The following is a 7361-nucleotide window of genomic DNA, read 5'->3' as shown; positions in this document are numbered from 1 at the left end:
GTAAGTATATAGCCTATGGAAGGATTTCAAAGGATAATTGAATCAGGATATTATAATGAAGAAAGATCTGGATCATTAGGATGGCAGACCAAAGAGTAAGAAACACTAACTCTTCAGATGAACTATGTGAGCACTACCCAACTGACACAATGGTAAGTTCCATCACTTGTCTTGTCAAAGAAGATATGACATACTAAAGCCATATACAGCTGTATTTCTGTATGACTTGATTCTGATCCATTGGGCAGACAACCATGTATAATGACTCTGCTCTACAAGAAATATGTGCTCTGTGTACTAGGCTTTGGGTACACAGATATATGTTCCCTTTCTTTTCTTTTTTTTTAAAGAAGTTGTGGTTAAATAAATATCAAAATAAAAAAATCCTGATTTAAAAGAAAATGACATGGAAGGAGGGATATAATTGCTGATGTCCGGTGGATCTTGGCTAAAAGCTGAGAATAGCAGAAAGATGTTTATTGTTGTTGTTATTAGGTGCAGTGGAGTCGCTTCTGACTCATAGCCTTCCTATGTACCACAGAAAGAAACACTGTACGGTCCCGTGCCATACTTACAATCATTGTTATGCTTGAGCCCATTGTTGCAGACACTGTGTCAATCCATCTCATTGAGGGTCTTCCTCTTTTAAGCTGACCCTGTACTTTACCAGGCATGATGTCCTTCTCCAGGGACTGATCTCTTCTGACAACACGGCCAAAGTATGTAAGATGCAGTATCACTATCCTGGCTTCTAAGGAGCATTCTGGCTGTACTACTTCCAAGACAGATTTGTTTGTTCTTTTGGTATACTAAATATTCTTTGCTAACACCACAACTCAAAGGCATCAATTCTTCTTCAGTTTTCCTTATTCATTGTCCATCTTTCACATGCATATGAGGCAACTGAAAATACCACTAATGCTTGGAACCTGAAATATACGAAGTATGAATCTAGGAAAATTGGAAATCTTCAAAAATGAAACGGAACACATAAGCATCGATATCCTAGGCATTAGTGAACTGAAATGGACTGGTATTGGCCGTTTTGAATTGGACAACACATAGCCTACTATGCCAGAAATGACAACTTGAAGAGGAATGGTGTTACATTTATCGTCAAAAAGAACAATTCAAGGTCTATCCTGAAGTACAGTGCTGACAGTGATAGAATAATATCCATTTTTTTTATAAAGAAGACCAGTTAATACGACTATCATTCAAATTTAGGCAGTAACCACTGAAGATTTTTTTCAGTTTCCGTAGTCTGAAATTGACTGAATGTGCAATCAGGATGCATTGATAATTACTGGTGACTGGAATGTGAAAGTTGGAAACGAAGAAGAACAATTGGTAGTTGGAAAATATGGCCTTGGTGATAGAAACAATGCCGGAGATTGAATGATAAAGTTTTGTGAGACCAATGACTTCTTCATTGCAAATACTTTTTTTCACCAACATAAACGGCGACTATGCACATGAACCTCGCCAGATGGAATACACAGTAATCAAAACGACTACATCTACGGAAAAAGACGAAGGAAAAGCTCAATATCATCAGTCAGACAAGGCCAGGGGCTGACTGTGGAACAGAAAGATTTTTATCTTTGTTAATTATTGACTATTCAAAGGCGTTTGACTGAGTAGATCATAGGAAATTTTGGATAACATTGCCAAGAGTGGGAATTCCAGGACACTTAATTTTGCTCATGCGGATTCTCTACATATACCAAGAGGCAGTAATTGGAACACAACAATGGGACACTGCTTAGTTTGAAATCAGAAAAGATGTGTGCCAGGATTGTATCCTTTCACCATACTTATTCAATCTGTATGCCAAGCAAATGATCTGAGATGGACCATATGAAGAAGGTAGCATCAGGATTAGAGAAAAACTCATTAACAACCTGCAATATGCAGAACACACAGCCTTGCCTGTTGAAAGTGTAGAGGACTTGAAGCACTAAAGACTACAGCCTTCAGTATGAATTACACCTCAAAATAAAGAGAACAAAAATCCTCACAACTGGACCGGTAACCAACATCGTGATAAACGGAGAAAATACTGACGTTGTCAAGGATTTAATTTTACTTTGATCTACAATTAACTCCAATGGAAGCAGCAGTCAAAAAATCAAAGGATGTATTGCATTTGGCAAATTGGCTGCAAAAGCCCTCTTTAAAGTGTTAAAAAGCAAAAATGTCACTTTGAGGACTAAGGTGAACCTGACCCAAGCCATTGTATTTTCAGTTGCCTCTTATGCATGTGAAAGATGGACAATGAGTAAGGAAGACCAAAGAAGAATCGATGCCTTAGAATCACGGTGTTGGTGGAAAATATTGAATATAAAATGGACTGTCAAAAGAATGATCAAATTTGTCTTAGAAGAAGTACAGCAAGAATGCTCCTTAGAAGCGAGGATGGCAATATTTCGTCCCATGTAATTTGGACATATTATAAGGAGGAACCAGTCCCTGGAGAAGGACATCATGCTTGGTGAAGTAGAGGGTCAGCAAAAATGATGGATTAACACAGTGGCCCCAATAATGGGCTCAAACAGAGAAATGATAGGTTGGGGCGAAATGGGGCAGTGTTTCATCATGATGCACATAGGGTCGCTCTGAGTAGGAACCGACATGAAGGAACCTAACAACAACAATTTAAAATACTAAAAGGTTTTCTCCAGTCTAGATTCTTTGCTTGGAACATTTGGTCTATTTATGTTTGCTGAAAAACTTATGTTTTTCAGCTAATTAGTGTTTTTATTTTAAATTAAAAAAAAACTTTATAATATTCAATGTAGTGATTTTTAGTTACTTATCTTCTCCGTGTCCCCCTTCATCTCATTCTTGTCTTCTTTGGATTGATTATTTTTTGCATTTCACAATTTCTTTGTATCATTTAAGACAATATGCACTTCACTTCTTTATGTTTAGTGATAATCTAGGACAATGTACCATACACTTAATTAATCAAAAACTAATTTTATTACAACTTCATCTACTCAAACAATAAAAGGTATTATATATTTTAACTCATATCTTCACAGCTATTGCTGTCTAACAAACCACTACGAAACTTGGCGGTTTAAAACAATAAGTTATTATCTCCCCAGGATTCTGGGTTGAGTGGGTTGGTTCTCTGCTGGAATGTCTATTTTGAAGTTGCAAGCAGATACTGGCTGGAGTCATCTGAAAGCCTATTGGGCTGGATGTCCAAGAATACTTCTTCACTCCCATGTCTAGTGCCGCAATGCTGCTCCGTGGGACCTCTCTCTCCAGCAGACAATTATGGGCTTTTTACGTGACCTACAAGTTCTTGACTGAGTTCTCAGCCACTCTACTTGGTGCCATTCACTGAGAAAGAATTTTCTGCAGATTTCCTGGACCTACTTGAGGAGCTGGGAGGTTAATTTCTAGCTAACTCAGACAGAATTGTGCTGTCCCTTACATTCCCTGGTTTATTCAGAGTTCTTCTGAATCCTCACCTTTAGGGGCCTTGTAGTTTATCTCCTGTTGTCCATGAAACACAGAGCCATGAAAGTTGATACAGCATTGTTTTTTTATTTCCTTTGACTAATATTCTGGTAAAGAAGCTACTTCCTTCTGCCTTATTTTTCTAATTACTGTTTTTATTTGTGTATGTGTGTGTCTGTGGTATATATATGCAGTTCTTTAATGCATGAAAGAAAAACTTAGATCCACATACCTATAATCTCTTTCCAAGTCTGTCTATCTATTCAACTAGCTCTGTGTGTTGGTTATGATACCGCATCTGCCATGTTTCCAGGCACTGAAGTCTCTGTCATGTTATTTTCACATTACTAACTTAAATTTAATCTTGATTATATATATATATTTTTAATTTTAGGAATGCTGTTTTTATAGACAGAATAGCTGTATATCAGAGAAGCTAACTTACCCAAGGTACTTGTTCTTAGTTGACTGATCCCAGACGGCAACGCCTGGCCTTCTCACAGAAAAATCTAAGTGGTTTTTCCTCAACCACATTGTTTTTGATTTTTCACTTCTAGAACATCTTAAAACTTTAATCAAAGCCAAAGTGGTAAGACTTCTCTGTAATATAAAATAATTCTAAACAGATAATAATATTATTTTCAGAACAATGGTTCCAGATTATACGAAGTAGGGAAAGAGAATTATAACCCCTTTTATTCAAATGGAGTTGATATCTTTATTATGGGTTTTAGGTAACACATATATTCACCTAAGCACTACTCCAGTGTGTGTGTGTGTGTGTGTGTGTGTGTGTGTGTGTGTATCCACAAAGCACAGCAGTTTAAAACAACAATTGTTTATTTTGCAAATGAATTTGCAATTTCAGCAGGTTTCATCAGGGACAGCTCATCTCTACTTCATGCATCATCAGTGGAAGTGGCTCAACTGGGAGCTGAAAGATACACTTGCATGATGTGCCACCAATGACTGAAAAAAATGGCTTTGAATTTGGCTGGGCTCTCAGCTGGGGATGTGCACTAGAAGTCTTGGTTTCTCTCTTTGTCACAGCATGGGGATTCTATAATTGCAGCAACACAATTACTCTTCAGACACTTCTTAAAATAGGGAATGGGGCAGCATACAGTCACTTGCAATTCTGCAATTCTGGTAGAAGTTGTTGCCAGCTCCTTAATTAAGATTCAGTGTGATTCTCTGGGAATTATTCTACATGATTTTTGCCTCTGCTTTCTGAGTCACCCTTGCTCTACCATGAGAAAACTGAGTAGTCACCTCAATCAGCTTACTCCTTAGACCAAACTAGTGATATTTCTGTCAGAAAAACATGCTTGCAAACATTGCGAGTTTTCCATGAATCTTACTGGAGTTTTACTCCATTAGACAAAACCCACAACTACCAACCTTGAGCTTCCTACGACTCTGCTGCACTACAGTGCCCTAAAACATTTTAGTAGTCCTATTTATTTTTAATTAAAGAGAATCTACAAGACTCTCAAGATTTATAGAAGGTCTTTTGTCTCTTTGGATGTTTATTTAAGGTACTGTGTCTTAACTCGTCCTGAAGCCTTAATAAATGATTTTAGAGTCACAACTTGTGTTGGACCTTTGGCCTGAGGCCCTTTCTTAATTAGAGACTTCTTTGCTGAAAGTTTTATTTTTGAATCCACTGTGTACTGACTCCTTTGTACACAATATATTTTTTTCTTCAGCTCATCTCTCTACTCTTACATTTTAACAAAGGTCATGAAAAGCCAATTAGCATTTTTATATTCTGTCTGGAAGTTTCTTTAACAAATCTTCCCACAGCAACATTTTGCAAATATTTCTTGATATTTTCTTACGTATTTTATGTTTGATGGTCACATTGGGTCCTTATTTCATTTGAATTTACTTTATCTACATTATGTGATTTAGGATATATGTTTTGTTTTCAAAAGGTATTATCCCCATCAAAATTAATGATTTCCATTATTTATCAAAAAATACAAATTATACACATATCATATGCTGTTTAGAAACTCAATCACTCATACTTATTGCCAGAGCCCTAATTTCAGAGCAAAAACACCACTGCAAGTTATGACAGGAGGACAAATATAATTTTTAATTAATTTACCATATATAAAAATAATCATATAGGAACAATGCAGCCAGATTGGCAAAGCAAGAGCAAAATAACTTGATACAACACAAAAGAAGAATTTAAATGGGATGAACAAAATAACAAAACAATATTTTAGAAACGTAACCTGTATCAAGTTTGGTTGCTGCCATTTTGGCAAATTATGCTCAGGATTAATATCACATAAAATGTTTTTCCAGCCACCTCCTCAAGGCCCCCTTAACTTCTTTATTACACTGAATATAAGGGGGTTCAAGACAGGTGTGAAGATGGTATAAAAAGCTGAGGCCACCTTATCATGGTCCTCTGAACCGTTAGATTTGGGCCTCATGTAGATGAACATGATGGTGCCGTAGAAGAGTCCCACAACCGCCAGGTGAGAGGAGCAGGTCTTAAAGGCTTTTTTTCCGGGCTCCAGCTGACCGCATGCGGAGCACTGCAGCCAGGATAAGGCTGTATGAGGCCAAAATTAGAGACAAAGAGATCAAGAGCATCAGAATGCAGCAGACATACATGAAAAACTCAAAAATTGTGGTGTCAGCACAGGCAAGGCGTACCAGTGATAGTGCTTCACAAAAAAAGTGATTGATTTCCCGTGAGTGACAGTAAGGGAAACTCAAAGTGGCACCAGCCTGCATCAGCCCATCGATCCCTCCCAGGAGCCAGGAACCTGATGTCATGAGTAAACAGAGCTTCTGACTCATGAGAATGGGGTAGCGCAGTGGGTGACATATGGCCACATAGCGGTCATAGGACATGCCCGTTAAGAGGAAGCATTCACTCCCTCCCAGAGTGAGAAGCAGGAAGATCTGGACTCCATAGCCAGTGGGAGAGATAGACCTAGTGTCCATCAGGTAGTTAGCTGCCATTTTGGGAATGATGGTGGAGACCAGCATCGTGTCCATGAAAGAAAGCTGGCTAAGCAGGAAGTACATGGACATGTGGAGTTGAGGGTCCACATGAATGAGAATGATCATAAGGGTGTTGCCCATCAGTGAGGTGATGAAGATCATAAGCACCATGGCAAACAGGAATAGGTGGATCTGTGTGTGGTTAAAGAGCCCTAGAAGAATGAAGTTGATTCCTGTGGTGCCGTTTGCATTGACCATGGCTCTACTGGTGCCTGAAAGATGTAAGAATGATGCAGAAGTGAGATTTGTTTAAAAGGAAGCTTGTACATATCTTTATGAAAACTTGATCAAATGACTTGGGAAATCTCAGACTTGGAGGGCTAATTACCACTTTAATCTTTTACTTACAAACAAGATTTTTGCCATAGCATGCTACTATCCATCTCTGCTGTTACTATACATTATTTTTTATTCACACAAAATTAGATAACACATACATCTTTTTGCCTTTTGTCTTGCCTTTTTGCCTTCACTTTTCCCCATTTTACCTTGCCTTTTTCATTGCCTTTTTGCCTTTATGATTTGCCTTTTTGCCTGTGTACCAGTTTGACTTCTCTTTTTGCCTTTTACCGTATTGCCTTGCCTTTTTTTCCTTTTTGTCTTGCATTTTTCCCTTTTCCCTTTTTGTTACATTTTACCCTTTTGCCTTGTCTTTTGACTTTTTGCCACTTTACCTTTTTTCTGTTTCCCTTAGCTTTTTGCCTTTTTGTCCTTTTGCCTTGCCTTTTTCCCCTCCCTTTTTCCCTTTTTTACCTTCCACATACATATACAGTAGTACAAATTACACCTCTGTTGTTTTTTAATAATTTGTCAGTATGCCACACGTAATTTACTCATGGTGTTAAGAAATATTA

General features: G+C 37.8%; 1 pseudogene; it reads right to left on the bottom strand.

Annotated features, from left to right (window-relative positions):
• Positions 1-5775: 5775 nt before the first annotated feature.
• On the bottom strand, positions 5776-6705 carry LOC126078861 (olfactory receptor 2T33-like; annotated as a pseudogene).
• Positions 6706-7361: the final 656 nt, after the last annotated feature.

The sequence above is a fragment of the Elephas maximus genome, chromosome 7 (genome assembly GCF_024166365.1).
Source record: "Elephas maximus indicus isolate mEleMax1 chromosome 7, mEleMax1 primary haplotype, whole genome shotgun sequence".
Taxonomy (NCBI): domain Eukaryota; kingdom Metazoa; phylum Chordata; class Mammalia; order Proboscidea; family Elephantidae; genus Elephas; species Elephas maximus.
Note: the sequence above shows the minus strand (reverse complement) of the source record. Positions and strands in the feature narration are given on the sequence as shown.